Below are 23,667 nucleotides of genomic sequence, written 5' to 3' on the forward strand. Positions count from 1 at the left end.
CCATTTGGGGAGTGAGCAAGTGGATAACAGATCTCCCTCACTTTCTCTAACCACCCCGCACCCCGTGTGTGTGTGTATGTCTGCCTTCCAAATAAATCTCACTTCATTCTTCACAGAAGTCAAAAAAATCAGAATCTCTGGTGGCAGGACCCAGGCCTGATGTTCGGTGAACAACCCTGCTGAAACAGGAGCAAAGACAGGGGTCCACACTGAAAACCAGCACAAATAAGTTACATAGGATCAAAATGTGATGAAAAGTATAGAAGAATTATGGAAAAGATGTAAACTAGAAAAATGCAGAAAGGGTTGTTCATTTGCCCAGGATTCCTGGATCATCAATAATAAACTGCAGAGAGTTCTGCAGAGCTAAAGTAGGATTCAGGCATGCAATGGTTAAGATGTATAAAAAATCTGTAATACTCTCCATTCAAAAGTGCAAAAGAAGCATTATTCAGACACAAAATTTAGGGAGACGAGAGCCTCATACATCATGTAGTTAGAGGTGAGACTTGTACTTCTAGATGCTTAGTTTTGCTTCCTTTTTCAACCTGCAGTCCAAACGCATGGCGCAAGGACAGAAATTAGGCTGTGTTGCTGAGGAGCTTCTGTATGGCTCTCTTCAAGTCCCTGTTCCTCAGGCTGTAGATAAAGGGGTTGAGCATGGGGGTGACCAGAGTGTACACCACTGAAGCCCAGGCACCCTCCCCCGGAGAAAGTGAGAAAGTTGAATTGAGATAAACTCCAAGGCCTGTTCCATAAAATAAGCAAACGACTGACACGTGAAAGCCACAGGTAGAGAAGGCTTTGTACTTCCCACCTGCTGAGGGGATTCTCAGAATGGAGGACACAATGTTATAGTAAGAGAGGAGGATCCCTGTGATAGGGAGAAAACCATAGATGATGCCAACAAGATATCTGAATACGTCGTTGGTGAAGGAGTCGGAGGGAGTCAGGCTGAGAAGCTGAGTAGGCTCACAGAAGAAATTAGAAATTTCCACTTTCTTGAAGCAGGAATCCCTTAAGACCATCAAGTTCTGCAGCAGGGAATACAGAAGGCTGGCCCCAAAGGACATCAAAACTAAGAAGCCACAACGGCCGGGATTCATGATGGCCTGGTAATGCAGGGGGTGACAGATGGCAACAAACATAGGCCATCACAGTCAGAAGCAAAGCATCCATGCATCCACAGATAACAGAGAGAGACATCTGCGTCAGGCAGCCCACATAGGAGATGGCTGTGCTGTGAGTGTGGATGTCCACAATCATCTTGGGAACCATGGTGGAGGTGAAACCCATGTCAGCCAAGGACAGGTTGCAGAGGAAGAAGTACGTGGGGGAGTGGAGGTGGGAGACTGAGCTGACAGCAAGGACAATGAGCAAATTCCCGAGCACCATGACCAGGTACATGGACAGGACCAGCCCAAAGAGGAGGGGCTGCAGCTCTGTCATCTCTGAGAAGCCCATGAGATGGAATTAGGAGACACATGTGACATTGTGTGTTTCAATATAACCTGGGAATCTTTGAAAAGAAAATAGCATTAGTATAGGAACAAATGGCTCATGGCCCTTGCCTATATTTTCAACTCAACCCATTATGGGTATAGCACATGAGTAACTCTAACGTTCTTAGAATAAATTGAATTTAAAAATTTGGGGGGGAGTTCCGGCAAGATGGCGGAATAGGAAGGGAGCACACTGATAGTCTGGGGAGAGATAGTTTAATAAAAGTGGAGATACTGCAGGTTCAAGGAAGAGTAGGGGAGGAAACAGCAGAAGAAACTCTTCCGGAACGCGTGACTCACAGCGGACCTGCGTGGAGAGCGTGGGAGCCCACAGTTCGGGACATCAGCGGCAGACTCAACACACCAGCGCTGGAACGCGAGGTGAGCCGAACCTCAATAGCCCGAGACACCGGCAGGCAAGCGGAGAGAGGAGACTAGAGGGAACGACCCCCGGCGGGGGGGGAGTTCACAAGGCTAACTGGAAGAGAGAGAGAGAGAGAGAGAAAAAAAAAAAGGGTGACTGGTACGGACACGGGTTTCTCTCTCTCCGCTCACCTCTCAAGGGCGAGCAAGACAAAGAGCAGGTGCCATCTTGGACATACGTCATAAGCAGAGCGACCTCAGGTCTGCACCGGCCCTGAGCCTAGCAGAAAAACCTGACTCTGGGCGGGGCATATTAACAGGAGATTAGGACCTAGTAAATTGGTGGTGCTACTGAACTGAGACTGTGAAAAAAGAGACGGTGAGGGAGAGAACTCACGGAATTCACGTGAGCACTCTCCAGAGACGCTACAATTCCGTAACTTTGGCAACCCAGTGGGAGGCTGAAGGAGAATTTGAGCCCACTCTGAGGGCCGAACAGATTCCCTGTGGGGATCTTGGGAAAGAGCTTCCGATCTCTGGCTCCTGTGGGTATATCATTTGCCTGCTAACTACCTCCAACTTCGTTCAGCTGTGCGGAATTACTTCCCTTTTGAATCAAAAAAAAAAAAAAAAAGAAAGAGAGAGAGAGAGATTTACCACGCCTAACCTGGGAGTGTCACCTTTGGCACACCAAACAGAGCTCTCAGGCCACACCCATCTCAAGCCCTAAGGCTCCATCAAAAACAGATAGTCCACTTAATCTAGAGTCATAGTATAACAAGAAAAAGCACCACAGTGAAGAAACCAAATATCTCCAATATGCCAAATAACAAACGCAAAAACCGAGGTAATAAAAACAAGGAAGTCACCATGACGCCCCCAAATGAAAAAGACACCCCAATTCAAGACTATGAAGATGATGACATAGAAGAAATGCAAGAAGCAGATCTCAAAAAATTGATAAGAACATTAAGAAGTTCTCAAAAACAAATTCTGGAACTACACAAATCCTTAATGGACAAGATAGAAAATCTCTCTCGTGAAAATGAAATATTAAGGAGGAATCAAAATGAAACGAAACAACTAGTACAACAGGAAACTGTGATAGTGACTGAAGTGAAGAATTCAATAGATCAAATGAAAAACACAATAGAGAGCCTTACAAACAGAATGGGTGAAGCAGAAGAGAGAATATCGGACTTAGAAGACAGAGAACAGGAAAGGATACAGTCAGACCAAAGAAAAGAAGAGGAAATTAGAAATCTGAAACATATTGTCGGGAATCTTCAGGATACTATTAAAAAACCCAACATTCGGGTTCTAGGAGTTCCTGAAGGCATGGAGAGGGAGAAAGGATTAGAAGGCCTTTTTAGTGAGATATTAGCAGAAAATTTCCCAGGTTTGGAGAAGGACAGAGAAATCCTAGTACAGGAAGCCCACAGAACCCCTAATAAACACAACCAAAAGAGATCCTCACCATGACACGTTGTAATTAAACTCTCCACAGTGAAACATAAAGAAAAGATCCTAAAATGTGCAAGAGAGAAACGTCAGATTACTCTCAGAGGATCTCCAATCAGACTCACAGCTGACTTCTCATCAGAAACTCTACAAGCTAGGAGGGAATGGCGAGATATAGCCCAGGTACTAAGAGAGAACAACTGCCAGCCCAGAATATTATATCCTGCAAAGCTATCATTTGTGAATGAAGGTGAAATAAAGTCTTTTCATTGCAAACAGAAATTGAAAGAATTTGTTGCCACTCGTCCAGCCCTGCAAAAGATGCTTAAAGATGTGTTACACACAGAAACACAGAAACACGGTCATCAATATGAAAGAAGGTAAAGGAAGGAAACCTCACAGCAAAAGATCACAGGGAATTCAAAGCATATATTAGAACTTATCTTTGGCAAATGGCAGGGCAAAGTTACCACTTATCATTAGTCACTTTGAACGTGAATGGCCTGAACTGTCCAGTTAAAAGACACAGATTGGCTGATTGGGTTAAGGAACAAAACCCATCTATTTGCTGCTTACAAGAAACACATCTTTCCAACAAAGATCCATACAGACTGAAAGTGAAAGGCTGGAAAAAGATATACCATGCCAACAGAAATGAAAAAAGAGCGGGCGTAGCGATCTTAATATCGGACAACATAAACTTTACCACAAAAACTGTTAAGAGAGACAAAGAGGGACACTACATAATGATTAAGGGATCAATACAACAAGAAGATATAACAATTATCAATGTATATGCACCTAACTACAGGGCACCAGTTTATCTAAAAGATTTATTAACGGACTTAAAGGGAGACTTAGACCCCAATACAGTAGTACTGGGGGACTTCAATACTCCACTCTCAGAAATAGACAGATCATCCGGTCAGAAGATCAACAAGGATACAGTAGATTTAAACGACACTATAGCCCAAATGGATCTCACCGATGTATACAGAACTTTCAATCCTACAGCTAAAGATTTTACATTCTTCTCAGCAGTACATGGAAGCTTCTCTAGGATTGACCACATACTAGGCCATAAAGCAAGCCTTAGCAAATTCAAAAGAATTAGAATCATACCATGCAGCTTCTCAGACCATAAAGGAATGAAGTTGGAAATTAGCAACTCAGGAATCCCTAGAGCATACGCAAACACATGGAGATTGAACAACATGCTCCTGAATGAACAATGGGTCATAGAAGAAATCAAAAGAGAAATCAAAAACTTTCTGGAAGTAAATGAGGATAACAGCACAACATACCAAAACTTATGGGACACAGCAAAAGCAGTGTTAAGAGGAAAGTTTATATCAATAGGTGCCTACATCAAGAAATTGGAAAGACACCAAATAGATGAGCTTTCAATTCACCTCAAGGATCTAGAAAACCTACAGCAAATCAGACCCAAATCTAGTAGGAGAAGAGAAATAATTAAAATCAGAGAAGAAATCAACAGGATTGAATCAAGAAAAACATTCCAAAAAATCAGCCAAACGAAGAGCTGGTTTTTTGAAAAAATAAACAAAATTGACACCCCATTGGCCCAACTAACTAAAAAAAGAAGAGAAAAGACCCAAATCAATAAAATCAGAGATGAAAAAGGAAATGTAACAACAGACACCACAGAAATAAAAAGAATCATCAGAAATTACTACAAGGACTTGTATGCCAGCAAACAGGGAAACCTATCAGAAATGGATAGATTCCTGGACACATGCAACCTACCTAAATTGAACCAGGAAGACATCGAAAACCTAAACAGACCCATAACTGAGACAGAAATTGAAACAGTAATAAAGGCCCTCCCAACAAAGAAAAGCCCAGGACCAGACGGATTCACTGCTGAATTCTACCAGACGTTTAAAGAAGAACTAACTCCAATTCTTCTCAAACTATTCAGAACAATCGAAGAAGAGGGAGTCCTCCCAAATTCTTTCTATGAAGCCAGCATCACCTTAATTCCTAAGCCAGAGAAAGATGCAGCACTGAAAGAGAATTACAGACCAATATCCCTGATGAACATAGATGCAAAAATCCTCAATAAAATTCTTGCCAATAGAATGCAACAACACATCAGAAAGATCATCCACCCAGACCAAGTGGGATTTATCCCTGGTATGCAGGGATGGTTTAATGTGCGCAAGACAATCAATGTGATACACCACATTAACAGACTGCAGAAGAAAAACCATATGATTATCTCAATAGATGCCGAGAAAGCATTTGATAAAATACAACACCCGTTCATGATGAAAACTCTAAGCAAATTGGGTCTAGAAGGAACATTCCTCAATACAATCAAAGCAATCTATGAAAAACCCACAGCCAACATCCTATTGAATGGGGAAAAGTTGGAAGCATTTCCACTGAGATCTGGAACCAGACAGGGATGTCCACTCTCACCACTGCTATTCAATATAGTTCTGGAGGTTCTAGCCAGAGCTATTAGGCAAGAAAAAGAAATTAAAGGGATACAAATTGGGAAGGAAGAACTCAAACTATCCCTCTTTGCAGATGACATGATTCTTTATTTAGGGGACCCCAAGAACTCTACTAAGAGACTATTGGAACTCATAGAAGATTTTGGCAAAGTAGCAGGGTATAAAATCAATGCACAAAAATCAACAGCCTTTGTATACACAGACAATGCCATGGCTGAGGAAGAACTTCTAAGATCAATCCCATTCACAATAGCTACAAAAACAATCAAATACCTTGGAATAAACTTAACCAAAGACGTTAAAGATCTCTACGATGAAAATTACAAAACCTTAAAGAAAGAAATAGAAGAGGATACCAAGAACTGGAAAAATCTTCCATGCTCATGGATTGGAAGAATCAATATCATCAAAATGTCCATTCTCCCAAAAGCAATTTACAGATTCAATGCAATACCAATCAAGATACCGAAGACCTTCTTCTCAGATCTGGAAAAAATGGTGCTGAAATTTATATGGAGGCACAAGAGACCTCGAATAGCTAAAGCAATCTTGTACAACAAAAACAAAGCCGGAGGCATCACAATACCAGATTTCAGGACATACTACAGGGCAGTTGTAATCAAAACAGCATGGTACTGGTACAGAAACAGATGGATAGACCAATGGAACAGAATTGAAACACCAGAAATCAACCCAAACATCTACAGCCAACTTATATTTGATCAAGGATCTAAAACTAATTCCTGGAGCAAGGACAGTCTATTCAATAAATGGTGCTGGGAAAATTGGATTTCCACGTGCAGAATCATGAAGCAAGACCCCTACCTTACGCCTTACACAAAAATCCACTCAACATGGATTAAAGACCTAAATCTACGACCTGACACCATCAAGTTACTAGAGAACATTGGAGAAACCCTTCAAGATATTGGCACAGGCAAAGAATTTCTGGAAAAGACCCGGGAGGCACAGGCAGTCAAAGCCAAAATCAACTATTGGGATTGCATCAAATTGAGAAGTTTCTGTACTGCAAAAGAAACAGTCAGGAGAGTGAAGAGACAACCGACAGAATGGGAAAAAATATTTGCAAACTATGCAACAGATAAAGGGTTAATAACCAGAATCTACAAAGAGATCAAGAAACTCCACAAAAACAAAACCAACAACCCACTTAAGAGATGGGCCAAGGACCTCAAAGGACATTTTTCAAAAGAGGAAATCCAAATGGCCAACAGGCACATGAAAAAATGTTCAAGGTCACTAGCAATCAGGGAAATGCAAATCAAAACCACAATGAGGTTTCACCTCACCCCGGTTAGAATGGCTCACATGCAGAAATCTACCAACAACAGATGCTGGCGAGGATGTGGGGAAAAAGGGACACTAACCCACTGTTGGTGGGAATGCAAACTGGTCAAGCCACTATGGAAGTCAGTCTGGAGATTCCTCAGAAACCTGAAGATAACCCTACCGTTCGACCCAGCCATCCCACTCCTTGGAATTTACCCAAAGGAATTTAAATTGGCAAATAAAAAAGAGGTCTGCACCCTAATGTTTATTGCAGCTCAATTCACAATAGCTAAGACCTGGAACCAACCTAAATGCCCATCTACGATAGACTGGATAAAGAAATTATGGGATATGTACTCTTTAGAATACTATACCGCAGTAAGAAACAACGAAATCCAGTCATTTGCAACAAAATGGAGGAATCTGGAACACATCATGCTGAGTGAAATAAGCCAGTCCCAAAGGGACAAATACCATATGTTCTCCCTGATCGGTGACGACTGACTGAACACCAAGAGGGAAACCTGTTGGAGTGAGGTGGACACTATGGGAAATGGTGGCTTGATCAGCATAGCCCTGACTGTTAATGAACAACTTAATACATTATCCCTCTTAGTAGTTTTTTATCTGTTCTACTTAATATGACTGGTTTAGATCTGTAATTGATGCACAGTTATTCTTAAGTGTTGAAAATTAACTGAAATGTGATCCCTGTTGAACATGGTGGTGGGAATGGGAGAGGGAAGAGATGTATAAGTTGGGACATGCTCAGGCTGACTTGCCCCAAGTGGTGGAGTTGGAAGCATACCAGGGGATTCCAATTCAATCCCATTGAGGTGGCATGTACCAATGCCATCTCACTGTTCCAGGTGATCAATTTCAGTTCACAGTTGGTCATGGTGGAGGGACTGGGAGTCAAAGGGAGCACATAGACAAGTCTAGTACCTGCTAACGCTAACTGATGGAGTAAATAAAGGGGAGAGTGATCCAACATGGGAAGTGAGATACTCAGCAGACTCATAGAATGGCAGATGTCCTAAATAGCACTCTGGCCTCAGAATCAGCCCTAAAGGCATTCGGAGCTGGCTGAAAAGCTCATGAGAGTATTTCAGGCATGGAAAGCCAAGACACTCTGGCAAAAGATCTCTGCGAGTGAGATCCCAGTGGAAAGAACAGGTCATCAAAGAAGGAGGTACCTTTCTCTGAAGGGAGGAGAGAACCTCCACATTGACTATGACCTTGTCTAAACAAGATAAGAGTCGGAGAACTCAGAGGGCTTCCATAGCCTTGGAAACTCATGACTGGAGCATAGGGAGATTACTGATGCCATAGACAGGAGTGTCAATTGGTAAAGTCAACAACAGGAGTCACTGTGCACTTACTCCTCATGTAGGATCTCTATCCTTAATGTGCTGTACATTGAGATTTAATGCTATAACGAGTACTCAAACAATATATTTCACCTTGTGTTTCTATGGGGGTGCAAACTGTTGAAATCCTTACTTAATGCATACTAAACTGATCCTCTGTAAAAAAAAAAAAAAAGAAATTATCAATTCCCAACTTGACTCTCACTGGGATTAAACATGACAATAGTCTGCTCTGATTTCATCATCATTTAAAAAAAAATCATCTATTATTTTTCACTTTATGTTTCTGTGTGGGAGCAAACTGTTGAAATCCATACTTAATGTATACTAAGCTGATCTTCTGTATATTAAGATAATCGAAAATGAATCTTGATGTGAATGGAAGGGGAGAGGGAGTGGGAAAGGGGAGGGTTGTGGGTGGGAGGGACGGTATGGAGGGGAAGCCATTGTAATCCATAAGTCGTACTTTGGAAAATTATATGCATTAAATAAAAGTTTAAAAAAAAAATTTGGGGGGACAATACAATTTTGAAATTCTTAATCTTTTGAGGTGTGTTTTACATCTTTTTCAAGACCACCACCTCTGTTTCACACTTGGAGACATGCAACCTCTGCCATCTTCCTCCGAAGTGACAGACTCAGTCTTCCTGGAGCTCCTTCTGATTGGTTTCTGTGTTCCTCTTCTCCATCTATGCACACCTGCTTTAGACACTCACCTGAGTTGAGCACTGTCTGTGATCACAACCAAATGCAACCAAGTCTTCTCTAACAGAAAAGAATAACAAGTGCATTTTCCCCCTGCAGGACATCATTCTAATTCAAGGAAATGAAGAGCAATCGAATATATCTTATTTTCTTCTCAGGCCATGACAAAAGCTCATTTGACTGAAAATATTTATAAATACTCTATAAAGTTAGGACTGCATTATCTAGACTCTAAATTGCACTTGCTTTTCGTGATTGGAAGCTATCGTTGTGTGTCAGGGTTTCATAATTCTTAGGTTTTCTGGTTTCCCTCCATTGTCTCTTTTGCTCTAAAAGGCTGACACACAGGGAGACTCCCCAGATGCCTGCACTGTGTGTGGCAGACCAATGCAGAGGCTGGGAGCTGGAACTCAATCCAGGTCTCCCACATGGGTAGCAGGGGCCTGATTGCTTGTGCTGTCACCTCTTCCTCTCACAGTCTGCACTGGCAGGAAGCTGAGTCACAGCCCAGAGCCAGGAATCCAACCCAGGTACCCCAGGTGGGAGGAGGACATCTTAATCACTCCTGTTTGTCTCTTTAAAGTCATCAAGTACATCCATCCTCATCACCAGTGGATGGCAGACGTTCATAAGTATGCTTTAACTAAATGCACATGACCATATGAAACCACTGACCACAAATGTTATATTAGTGTATTCTTACCTGTCCAATATTTAGAAATAATGGACTATTTAGAAATACCTGAATTTTTAAAACTTTATTCATGTTTTTATCTATCCCCTTTGCTCTCATGCTCTCATCTACCCTGTATGATCTGCTATGTAAGAGCTATATCTTCCTCAAATATTGTTTTCATTTTTCCACTCTTTTCTATAGAGACCTGGTAAGACTGCTTTATAGTTTTTATGATCATAAGTGCCCTTATTTAAGTTGAGATATTTGGTATCAGAGAAGGCCAAGGCCATTGGAGTCCCAAACTTCCTGTGCATAATTCAAATATTTTCATTTTATACCTTTTTGATTCATTCTTGAGCAGTTTCCTTATCTATAAATGAGGAACAATAATTGTTCACATTATAAGTCTGTGGGAAAGGAGCTTCTGTAAGTATTTTACTACATTCTTTTTCATTTTTCATTTTATTTGAATCTGGGCTGCCTCCAGGGTACACATGAGCAGGAATTGGATCAGAAGTGAAGTGGTGGAGACCTGAACCAGGTACTGTGACACTTGTTGCAAGCTTCCCCACCTGAGGCTTCATTTTCTGCAGCAAAATACAAGCTCCTTGTGCCAGTACTGATTTAGGGATCCTTAAATAGTTTTCTTTAAAACTTACCTGTTAAGTATTATGGGGCTCATTGGAGTAGTGTGCTATATCTGCTGCTCCTGAAATATACTAGTGTGAATTCATGTTCTGTTTTATTTTCTCTGTGAAGTACATTGGTCTCCTTCAAACACTTCAAACACTGTCCAATCCTCACTTGAGAAGTCAACATTTAATCTGTCTACATGTTAGTATGACCATGTTTCCAAAATTTCTGTGCTTCTCTCCATACCACACATAGGAATATTTCTAAAAGATGTGTGTGTGAGATTGTTTGAGTTTCAAATTTGATGAAATTTCAATCTTATTAATAATCAGCTGCATCTGCTGTTCCAATACAATATCAATCATTATGAACTCTTTCCTCTTTAGATAGACCGTCAAATATTTCCTTGTCTAATGTCTGGTAGTAATTCTTCCATGAAAACTCACTAAGAAAATTCATCTTGTAGGGGAATAATAATTCCACTTGGTTCAAGTGGAGAATACGTGGCCCTGGGAAGTGATTGGAAAAATCGGCGTTTTAGTCCTGTGTCAGTTACCTACAACACTCAACAATGTGTATAAATCTCTCCACCTCTTTGTAATTGTGTTGTCCACTAGACATAGGAAGAATACACCCATATCTGTGACAGGTTAGCACCAAGGGGAAGTTGGAGCTAAAACACATCACTGTTGTGCTTCTTCTAAATACAGATTCTGTCTTTACAGAAATAGCAGCTTTGTTGATAGATGTCATCCTCAAAGGTCAGCTGAGGCTGCAATGATGACAACTCTAACAGGGGTCTCACCTTGGGCAAAAATGTCTCCCTCCTCCCTTCTCTCTCTACGTTTTCCTTTTATTATAGATCAGACCATCTCCGCCTTAATTTTTCAATACTCATAAACAATGGTTATGCTATAGATTCTATTAACTGAAATTGCATGTGTCCTTCACAGAGACAAAAAGTGCATAGTATTTTGAGTTTCTATATCTATTTCACATTCCTGAAAGGGGTGAAGGTAATGACAAGAAAGCACCAAGTGTATTGAAGCCACACAATTATACCCAATGATTATGAGCCAGGCAAGGCTTTCCTCTATATGTTGCAGAGATTTTTTTATGCCTCCTCTGGACCAACCAACAAATGGGATCTGAGGAATCAAAAATGAAAGATTGCCATTCTTCCCAAAATGCACAACTTATATATACATTTGTTTTTTTTTGTTTGTTTTTTTTTTTTTTTTTGACAGGCAGAGTGGACAGTGAGAGAGAGAGACAGAGAGAAAGGTCTTCCTTTTGCCGTTGGTTCACCCTCCAATGGCCGCCGCGGCCGGCGCGCTGCGGCCGGCGCACCGCGCTGATCCGATGGCAGGAGCCAGGAGCCAGGTGCTTTTCCTGGTCTCCCATGGGGTGCAGGGCCCAAGCACCTGGGCCATCCTCCACTGCACTCCCTGGCCACAGCAGAGGGCTGGCCTGGAAGAGGGGCAACCGGGACAGAATCCGGCGCCCTGACCGGGACTAGAACCCGGTGTGCCGGCGCCGCTTGGCGGAGGATTAGCCTAGTGAGCCGCGGCGCCGGCCCATATACATTTGTGAGGATATACTTACACTGTAAAATGTTTTGTCAGAATGAAAATTATTTTGGGTTCATGTTAATGCAAAAATAGTTTTGGATATAAAATTTTTGATAATATGTGGAAAATGTGTATTATGAAAAACTTGTGCATGGATTTAAAAAACAGGTTTGGGTCAAAATGAATTCAAATATTTCATTCCATTTCTCCATGAATGTTTTGAAGTTCTCAAACAAGGACAAGAGCAGCAAATCCTGGTACAAAAATAGGAAGGCACAGTATCAAGCAGGTTATATTTTAGTGAATGATATGATTATCAACCTTAAAATAGTAGGAACAGTATCTAAAATTTTGCTCCCCTTTGATTCATCTATTGCATATAGATCACATAGGAAGCTTCCATTATAAGTTCATTCATTACTCAATGAAGTATCAACTCAGATGACAATGCCCCATGTCAAAGATCCTGAAAACATCCTCTACACACATGAATAATCAGCAGATTGGACAGTATTCAAAACTGCATGCTCTCTGGATCTGATGATTAAAGGTCTACACTGTCTCCCAGTCATCAGAATGTGTTAAGCAGAGTTCCAGAGGTTAAAACATTAGGTACCTCTGAGATCCATTGTTATTCTCTTTCATTTTCTACAGTAGAAATAAAATCCTCATACCTCATATTAATGTCTCTTTTTGAAATTAAGTAGGATGATTTATAAGAGAAGTAGAGGAAGTTGAATGCAAAGTGAAATGACTCGAGAGATATCTTCCCTGAATGACCCTGTGCCTGCTCTGCCTGTGATCTTTGCTTTTGAATTCAGTCACATGTCATTGGCTGCTGCCTGCCATAATCTACAAAGAAACCCAAAAAAAAAAGAGTAAAATTAACAGGCGGTCTCTTCTTTGAAGGGACAGAAAAGTGAAATGACTGCTTGAGTCATCAGAGGGGAATATGGATTACATTCCTTGTCTGAAATCAGCCCAACTGATTCAGCATTGGTTCCTCCTTCTTCCCTGACAACTCTTGATTCAAGTCCAACAAAAGTGCTGACTCCTCTCCTCTTCTATAGAATAAAAGTTTGTGCAGCGTAACTTGGGAGATTGTATAATGACATGAAACAAGTGACTCAAGATGTAGAGTTCAGACACTGGCAGTCATAAAGTTTTCAATAAAATTTCAAGATGCTTTGGTTACTGCCACCCTTCCCATCACCTTAATGATCTTGTTTGGGTGTTCAGGGATAGTTTATACAGACTCATGTGCTACCAACATGAAAGAGATAGCAGTGGGAAGAAGAATAACTCATTTCAAGAAAAACTCTGAATGAGAGCTTTGAATCCCTCTGAGAACCAAGAACATAAACCTCACAAATTTCTGAGCAGAAATTTTGCCTGATTCCTTCCCATCTGTCTATCCCAGCAGTCATTTTCATCCTGGTGATGAGAAAGCAATGTTCCTGACATTCCCAGATCCTATTCCTTCTCACAAGAACCAGCAGGCCACAGAAATGGGGATTCATGATGACTGGGTAGTGCAAGGGGTGGCAGATGGCCACAAAGCGATCATAGGCCATCCAGGTGAGGAGAAGTGTGTCCATGCCCCCAAAAACCATGAAGAAGTACATTTGAGTGATGCAGCCTGCGAAGGTGATGGAATAGCTTTGAGTCTTGATGTACTGCAGCAACTTTGGGATGGTTGTAGAGATGAAACAGATGTCAGCCAAGGACAGTTTGGAGAGGAAGAAGTACATGGGCGTGTGGAGGCGGGCATGGGACCCAATGGCCAGGATGATGAGCAGGTTTCCAAGCACTGTGACCACAAGCATGAGCAGGAACAAACCAAATAACAGAGGTTGGTGCTTTGAGTCTTGAGAAAAGCCCAGGAGTAAAAATCCTAAAATACTTGTTTGATTTCCTGGTTCCATGTTGTTGACACATCAGCTAAACAATTCAGGAAGAGAAGGCATGTGAAATAGACAATGAGCAGCCTCTCAATTCTCTCTGAATTTTCAATTCTTGAGGTGAAGAATTGAGAAAAACAAGCTTACTGTTACAAAACTTAGGAATTCTATAGTCTGTCACTTGTTATAGGCAACATTTTGTAATCTCTGTCTGTTAGCCTCTGGGACACTCATCTATTTCCTTTGGTTTTGTGTGTCTGTGTTGTTTTATTTTAGAGGCAGAGTTATGGAGAGGCAGAGGCAGAGAGAGAGGTCTTCCATCCACTGGTTCACTCCCCAGATGTCCACAACTGTCAGAGCTGTGCTGATCTGAAGCCAGGAGACAGGAGCTGCTTCCTGGTCTCCCACATGGGTGCAGGTGCTCAAGCACTTAGGTTATCTTCCACTGCTTTCCCAAGCCATATCAGAGAGCTAGATGGGAAGTGGAGCAGTCGGGACTCGAACCGGTACCCATATGCAATCTGGCGCTGCAGGTGGTGGCTTTAGTCACTATGCCACAGCACTAGGCTCTCACCTATTCCCTTTATCTCTGACTTAGAGTCAAGGACTACAAACAGCAACTTTAGATCTTAGGAATAAAATAGTCCACATCTTTGCTAACACATAAGAAGCCCAGTGATCTAAAGGAAAGTTATAGGCCATCTTGCTTGTTTGGGGCACATCTGAAACCAGAAAACCACATCTGGGTATTAAGAAAACGTGAGAGCAAGGACATCATCTAGATAAAATATTGCAGGATAAGTAGGATGATGACTTACTTCCCAAGGTAAAGAAAGGAAGAAAAGGAAGGGAGAGGAAAGGAACATGCATATTAGCAGGAAACTAGGATTAGGAGCAGAGCCAGAACTCAGCCCAGGCTCTGTGATATAGGATGCAGGCATCCCAAAAAGCATCCTAACTAATCAACTCATCAAATGCCCACCTGGCTTACTTATTTTAGTGAGCACACATGCAGAGATCCTATGGGCCATGGCCAGGATTCTGGTGTTCCCTGGAATGTAATCTGCATCTTAATATCATCAACAGCATTGCAAAATAAAGCAATTCCATTCCCTACTAGGTCTATTGCAGGGACTTCCTTCCAAGTGTCAATCCTGATAACACATCTTTCTGAAATGAACATCAAGCTGCATCACTCTCCTCCTACAACCTTGAGATGTCTTTCTGGTGCTGCCTTTCTGATTCTGTTCAGGATTTTATAGGAAAAAAAAATCACTAACAAGGTGGCTGGCTTACAAATGACAGAAATTGCATGTGAGATTTCTAAGAGTCAGGGAGCCCTCTCTTATTTATTCTATTTCCTTAAGCACTTGTAGATCCACACAAAAATAAATTTATCCTTTATTTCCATGAAGTTATAAAGTTTCATTATATAGTCCATGTGAACATTCAGGTTTTAGAACTGTTTTCATGAAAGTAATCATTTGGCCAGAAAAAGGTTCTATTTCTGGGATAATCAAATACTGTTCTTTCAGTCTACATTAAAAAGTTGAGACAATGAAAAATGTACAGTGGAAAATATAATTGTGCAGTGCAGCACTGTAGCACAACACTTGCATTTCATCATCCATTCTGGCTGCCCTGCTTCCAATTCAGCTCCCGGCTAATACACCTGAGAAAGCTCTGCCACCCACGTAGAAGACCCCTATGGAATTCCTGGCTCCTGGCTTTGGTGTAGCCCAGCCTTGACTATTGCAGCCATTTGGGAAGTGAACAAATGGATATACAATCCCTCTCTCTCTCTCTTTCTGTGCACGCTCCTGTGTCTCCCCCCCCCTTTGTCACTATGCCTATCAAATCAATGAATCTTGGTATATATTTAAAAATAGCACCAGCCAAATGATGATTCAAATGAGTCATGACATTAGGGTTAGCAATGTTTATCTTAAGTTGCCCATGTATTAGAAACTTTCTGCCTACATTCAGATCAAAGGTTAGACATCAGAAGCTGGAAGGTTAGTCATCTTTGTTCATACTAGCCCCTTTGTCCACGCACCAAACAAGTATGCCCTATTCTACTTCTACTGCCTAGAGTCCGAGGGCAGTTGTGCTGAACTATGTTGGGAATTACAAAAGAATGAATGCAGCAGCTTGTCAGTCACTGAAAAAGTCCTGGAAACCATTCTGCAAGAAGGGAGTCTTGGGCCAGGCTATGTGGAGGCTGTTGGGATATGAAGATTAAGGGCGTGTGCCCTTTGTATTCATGGTCTGGCCTCCCAGGTGTAAAGATAGATGCAGAAAACAGTAATTGTAACATAGAAAATTAAGTGCTAAGGGGGATTATAGTGTGGAATACAGAGAGGGGCTCTAAATTGAGCCTGGGGCTATGGAGTCATGGAAGCATTCCTGGAGGAAGGGCTACCTGGGAAAGTAGCTATTCAGAGAAGGGTTGAGTCAGGACTCCCTGGAAGAGAGAAGAAGAATGGGAGATGTTTGAAAAAGGAGGCAGTAGAGGCCAGAGGGTTCTGGCAATTTGCTCTTGCTTAAGTAGAAAGTGGTAGATGAGAACGATAAAGAATGATGTTGGATAGATGGGCAGAAATGACATCTCTAAGAACCTGGAAAGAGAAATTGCACAGAGAATGGTGATGTGAAGAGAGTACAATTAAGGGGGAGGGGACAGAGAGAGAGAGAGAGAATGAATGAATACAATCAAGGGACTAATGTGATATGAATTACAATTATTGCTGGTACCTGGAGGGAAAGATGAGTTTGGGGCAGACATAACATTTGGGGAGTCCTCACATCATTTGAGTTGAAGGGACCCACTGAAGAATTATGTTGCCTAAGAAAGACAAGCACCAAGAGAGGTGCACAAGGAAATCAAGGGAAATCATGGGAAAGGGATATTGTGGGTTCCAGTGCACCCCTGCCATCCCCCAAGAATTAAGGCAGGGGATGTCAAGAGGGAAGGTGGTGTTAGGCTTACCTGTGTCCTTCCCTTTCCCTCCCTCACACCCCAACCCAAGAATTTCTATGCCACAGTCCAAGATGCTAGGGAATTCAGCCTCTGCTTTCTTGAAGGAATCTAATAAGAGCCCTGGATAAGAGTTAAGATGGAAGGGGAAGCACAGATCGTTCTGGAAAGCAGGAAATGTCCCTAAGCAAGTGTGGGTCACAGAATTCAGAAGGCTTGGGTAGGGTAATTGATGAACAACTTAATATGTTATCCCTCTTAGTATTTTTTTTTGTTCTACTTAATACTTTTGGTTGAATACTGTAATCAATACACAATTATTCTTAAGTGCTGAAACTTAACTGAAAAGTGATCACTGTTAAATATAAGAGAAGGAATAAGAGAGGGAAGATATGTGCAATTTGGGACATGCTCAAGCTGACTTACCTCAAACGGTAGAGTTAGAAACATACCAGGGGATTCCCATTCAATCCCATCAAGGTGGCATGTACCAATGCCATCTCTCTAGTCCCGGTGATCAATTTCTGTTTACAATTGATCATAGTGATAGGACTAAGAACCAAAAGCATCACATAAATAAGAATAGTGTCTGCAAATACTAGCTGATAGAATAAAAATGGGAGAGAACGATCCAACATGGGAAGTGAGATACACAGCAGACCCATAGAATGGCAAATGTCCTAATAGCACTCTGGCCTCATAATCAGCCCTTAAGGCATTCGGATCTGGCTGAAATGCCCATGAGGGTATTTCAGGCATGGAAAGCCAAGACACTCTGGGGGAAAAAAAAAAAAACCTAAATGAAAGATCTCCGCGAGTGAGATTCCAGTGGAAAGAATGGGTCATCAAAAAAGGAGGTACCTTTCTCTGAAGGGAGGAGAGAACTTCCACTTTGACCATAGCCTTGTCTAAATATGATCAGAGTCAGTGAACTCAGGGGGCTTCCATAGCCTTGGCAGCTCATGACAAGAGCCTAGGGTGATTACTGATGCCATAAACAAGAGTGTCAAATTGTTAAGTCAACAACAGGAGTCACTGTGCACTTACTCCTCATGTAGGATCTCTGTCCTTAGTGTGCTGTACATTGAGATTTAATGCTATAACAAGTACTCAAACAGTATTTTTCACTTTATGTTTCTGTGTGGGAGCAAACTGTTGAAATCTTTACTTAATGTATGCTAAACTGATCTTCTGTATATAAAGAGAATCAAAAATGAATCTTGATGTGAATGGAATGGGAGAGGGAGTGGGAAAGGGGAGGGATGCAGGTGGGAGGGACGTTATGGGGGGAAGCCATTGTAATCCATAAGCTGTACTTTGGAAATTTATATTCATTAAATAAAAGTTTAAAAAAAGAGAGAGAAAATAGATCTAGAAGGGTCCAAGACTTTGCTGTTAAAAATTTACAGTTCTATCAGGACCTTGGGGCATCCATCTGTGCAACTTGGACTGGAAATCATAACACTAGACCATGTGGTCCAGGGTAGTGAAGTGGCCAACAAATTCTAGCACCTCTCGTCATCTTCCTAACCATGCCCACTAACAAAACAAAACCAAAGAGAAAACTCACTACACAATGGCAGCTATTACCAAGCAGTCTAATCATTCTTCCTTCCCAGAAATTACTTTCAGCAAGTCTTTCTCCATGAACATTACAGATTTTACCTTACCTTATACTTAACAAAAGGCAATGCCCTTTCCCCTCCCATAGTTTCCTCAACACTTACCAGGCTATGCAGGCTCGGCAGCATGAGCCCACACAAAGCCAAATGTCTAGAATCTCTTTCTTTCATAGAGGGTGGATGATAGACAGAAGGTCTGGCCCCCAGAAAAGTGGAAGACAGAGCCAGGCATGTGCCATAGGGCCTGGATCACTTCTTCTGGAGATGATGTGAGTATCTTCTGTGTGGGACCTTGAAGACTATAAGTTAGTGAGTTCCAAGTTGTGTCCTGGAGGCTGTATCCCCTCTGAAGCTAATTAGACAAATTGATCAGTGATGTGTTCATTCTCTGATTATTTTGGCTCCACAAAGACAGGGAATCTAACCTGCCAATTCATTATCCCTGGGAGACTAACACTGAAGACATCTGTAATTTCTCTCTCCTACGTTCTTCACCTCTGGGAAAAATTAATCTTACTTGGATCACTTCTTTGTGACAAATATGGCAGCATTTTTTGGCTTGTAGATTCCTAATAAGATGATGGTTGAGTAGAAAAAGTTCCAGGATTCACTGGAGCAGTGATGTCAAAATCTAGCCTAAACCAGGACTGCCTCAATATTTGTGGTTTTTTAAAGATTTATTCATTTATTTGAAAGTCATGGTTACACAGAGAGAGACGGATAGCCGGGGGTGGGGGGGGGGTGTATTCCATCTGTTGGTTCACTCCTCAATTGGCCAGAATGGCTAGAGTTGCACCTATCCAAAGCCAGGAGCCAGAGCTGCTTCCAGTTTTCTCACGCAGGTGCAGGGACCCAAGGACTTGGGCCAACTTTTACTGCTTTCCCAGGCCATAGCAAAGAGCTGCATCGGAAGTGGAGCAGCCAGGACTCAAACCAGCACCTATATGGGATGCCAGCACTGCAGGTGAGGGCTTTACCCGCTATGCCACAGCGACACCCCCTCAACATTTTTTATACATAGATCTTTAAGGCCCACTCCAAAGTTTCTGTCTCAGGAAATCTCAACTTGAGTCCATCAAGTTTTATGTTGGACAAGTTTCAAATTTGATGGTTCCAACGACAATCCTTTGAGAACCACCATCACAAATTTAGGTTTATCAAAAATAGCAACTAGGGCTCTGTCAACATATGGCTTCCCACTCAATCCCAGACTTATCTTGTCAAGTTCTTCAGAAGACCTAAGAGTCTATTTGTTTAAAAATTACAATAGGTATGGGCAATGTGGCCTAGTAGGTTAAGCCACCACTTTGGAAACCAGCATCCCATATTGGAGGGCCTGGGAATTGAGTCCCAACTCCATTTCCATCCTGCTTCCTGTTAATGCACACACTGGCAGGCAACTGATGATGGCTCAAGTGCCTGGGTCCATGCAATCCACGTGGACCACAGAATGAGTTCTGGCCTCTTGGCTTCATCCTGGCCCAGCTCCAGCTCTTGTAGGCATCTAGGGAATGAAATAGCAGATCCAGGATTCTCTCTCTCTCTGTCTCTCTAACTTTTAAATAGATAATGTTATTTCTTTTAATTTTTATGTAACAAGGTTGTTATTTTCCTTTATTTCTTTTTTTAGTGTTTGTATTTTAATTTTCAATTAGTTTTTAACAGATTCAGTGTGATTTGTAGATAGTTCTAATAACAATGATATTCCATTCCTCCCTCCATCCCTCCCTAACCATCCCATACATCCTTCTCCCTATCTCTTAATTAGTTTTTGAGATAACATCTTTAAAATTTACATTACAGTAAAAAGCCTTAATACTTCATCAAAGAAGAAGTTTAACAAGTACAAAGCAAAAAGACACTAGTGGGAATATAGACAATGACTATAAATAATAACTGGAAAAATGAACATTTCACCCATATAGAGTAAATGTTAAACACAAATAAAAATTAGATGTTTTATTTCTTGAACTTTTGGTTAACACTTTTAACACTTTTCTATGGTTATATGTGTGTGTTTGTGTACACAGATATGTAACAAAATGCAGCATTTTAACCATTTTCAAAAATGTTTCTTGGGAGCCAGTGCTGTGGTGCAGTGGGTTAAAGCCCTGTCCTGAAGCCTCAACATCACATATGGACACTGGTTCTAGTCCTGGCTGCTCCTCTTCCAATCTAGCTCTCTGCTATGGCCTGGGAAAAAAATGGGGGATGTTCCAGGTCCTTGAGCCCCTGCATCCATGTAGGACACCTGGAGGAAGCTCTTGGCTCTTGACTTCAAATCGGTTCAGCTCCAGCTGCTGCGGCTGTCTTGGGATTGAACCAGCAGATAGTGGACCTCTCTCTCTGTCTCTTCCTCACTCTAACTCAGTCTTTCAAATAAATACAATGAATCTTTTTAAAAAAAGTTTTGTGAGTTATTTTGATTTACTTGCACAGCAGTATGACAAAGAGAAATCTTCCATCCACTAATTGACTCCCCAAAATGCCTACAACAGCCAGAGCTGGTCCAGACTGAACCCAGGGGCCCAGAATTCCATCCTGGTCTCCTGTGTGTATGGCAAGGGCCCAAGCACTTGGACTATCATCTGCTGCCTCCCAGGTTGTATTAGCAGGGAGTTGGATGAGAAATGGAATAGCTAGGGCTTGAATAGGCACTCCACAATGCAGGCACCCAAGAAACTGCTGAACCAGCTTTGCCACAATGCCAGCCCCTATTGTAACCATTTCTTAGTGGATAGTTCAGTGGCACTAGACACATTCCAATGTTGTACACTGTTGCTGTGGATTCATTCTGGGAGGAGAAGCACAGTGGGGGCAAGAGGCGTGGAGTCACAACACAGACCCCGGGAGTCAGGTGAAAGTGGGCTAGAGGTAAGCAGTTTGCAGACTCATTGATTTCAGTTGGTGCAGCAGCTTCTATAGCCAAGGCAGCCAATCTGGTCAAGGGGTGGTTTATGCCCTAACCAATCACTGCCTATTGCCAGGCATGCTCCTTTGCCAGTTGGGTTCTGAAGCCATTCCTGAGTAACTGACACTCACTTGCCAGTGGCCATCTTGGCACAGCCTTCTCATTCCACCACATTTCCCCCTTTTTGTTTATTTTTGAACAATGGGAGGCACAATCCTTGGCCATACCATTGTTGACCCCGTTTCTATGTGGTCTCCTCATTTGGCTGTGCCTGTCTTAGGTTGTACCCCAGGGGATCTTACCTGTTGTTGACTAACCAGCCCTCAAATTGGGAGACCACAGGAGTGCTTGCTCAGATGGGGGTAGGAATGAGGAACAATGGTAATCAGGAATGGCAAGACTGCACGCAGGCTGTGGGCTTTTCTAGTGGCTGACTGGAGCTAAGTGGGGTATAAAGCAGTAGCAGATTTGGCTGTGGGCAGTTCCTCAGGGCAGGATGATAGGGCAGCAGCTTGACAATCAGTAGCAGGTGCATCCACTAACAAGGCGGACTCTCAGTCTTGTTCAGTTGGTCTGGTTGACTGTAAGTTACAGGCTTGATGTTTCTGGCTGGTAGCCAAATGGGCTGTCCCACATTCTCTGGAAAGACACAAGCATATCCTCGGCCCTTGGTTAGCAGAAGCCTTTTTATGGGTGTTGTAATCCAGGGCCTGAATTGCGAATCCACTCTGACATTAATGGCAAACATGTGGGTGGGATGGGGTCTAGTGGCTGCCCTGAGAGCCCGGGGTACCCGGGGACTGCCACAAATGTGGGGATCCTGACTGGTTGCAGATGGGATGACCTCACATGGCTTAGCACTTTGAGGTTTTCTAAGTTCATCCCATGGATATTTGGGGGATGGCTGGCTAGGCATTGCGACATTTTCTGATGGCATGTCATTTTCACTGTCAGAGCTCTCTCTCCCTAAGTTATCAACTGGTGCCTGTGAGGCAGCAGCCTGGAGGGGCAGGCTCTTATCACTCATGTATTCATTATGTTTGGTAATCTGTGTGGATTTCTGAGAGGGGGGTATCTTTCCCATGTTTGAGTACTTAAGAGTGGTGCACCACACCAACTCTAGCCAAAGGAAAGACACACACAGCACTGCTGCCATAATAAAACAAATTCCTAGCACCTCAGTGGCTGATGGCATTATGCAGGGGGGTCCCTACATTAGATGAACAGACAGTGGTGTATCAGATCGTAAGTATGTCCAGTGCTTAGAGGGGAACTCCTTGATTCGTTTGGTCAAGGCCATATGCCCACGCAGTGTATCAGGAGCTCACCTCTCTCGAGTGAGGGAAGATGACTTGGCTCCAAATTCTGGGATGATCAGTCCCTTATGTGAATTCGCCGGGTGAACCAAAAGTAAAAGAAGGAACCGAGGGGCCGGTGCCATGACTCACTTGATTAATCCTCCACCTGCGGTGCTGGTATCCCATATGGGCACCAGTTCTAGTCCTGGTTGCCCCTCTTCCAGTCCAGCGCTCTGCTGTGGCTCTGGAAGGCAGTGGAGGATGCCCAGTGCTTTGCCCCCACACCCACATGTGAGAATAGGAGGAAGTACCTGGCTCCTGGCTTCAGATCGGTGTGGCATGCTGGCTGTATCGGCCATTTGGGGAGTGAACCAGCAGAAGAAAGACCTTTCTCTCTGTCTCTCTCTCTAACTCTGCCTGTCAAAAAAAAAGGACGATCCGAGAAGTGGCGTTACACTTCTGGGTGGTGTGTACCTAACCTAGGTACACAACTGAGGACAAGGGCAAGGAAATGGGCGTAGGAGGGGGTTCACCCTCACAGAACTGAACAGCACACAAAACACCGAGGGGCCTACTTGCTGAAATCAAGGGGGGACCTCGCCAAGTCCGACACACTGTCTCTCAGTCATGTTGGGTGCCAGATGTAGCTGTGGATCCGTTCTGAGAGGAGTAGCATGGTGGGCACAAGAGGCATGGAGTCATCACACAGACCCCAGGAGTCAGGTAAAAGCAAGCCAGAGGTGAGCAGCCCACAGACTCCTTTATTTCAGTTGGTACAGCAGCTTACATAGTCGAGGCAGCCAATCCGGTCAAGGGGCAGTTTATGCCCTAACAATTCACAGCCTGTTGCCAGGCAACCTCCATTGCCAGGTGCTTTCTGAAGCCATTCCTGAGTAACTGACAC

General features: G+C 42.7%; 1 pseudogene; it reads right to left on the bottom strand.

Moving 5' to 3' along the window:
- Positions 1–581: 581 nt before the first annotated feature.
- LOC149121551 (olfactory receptor 7E178-like) lies at positions 582–13,979 on the bottom strand (annotated as a pseudogene).
- Between the last annotated feature and the right edge of the window lie 9,688 nt (positions 13,980–23,667).

This window comes from Oryctolagus cuniculus, chromosome 16 (genome assembly GCF_051225735.1).
Source record: "Oryctolagus cuniculus isolate XC-2025 breed Fujian yellow rabbit chromosome 16, ASM5122573v1, whole genome shotgun sequence".
Taxonomy (NCBI): Eukaryota; Metazoa; Chordata; class Mammalia; order Lagomorpha; family Leporidae; genus Oryctolagus; species Oryctolagus cuniculus.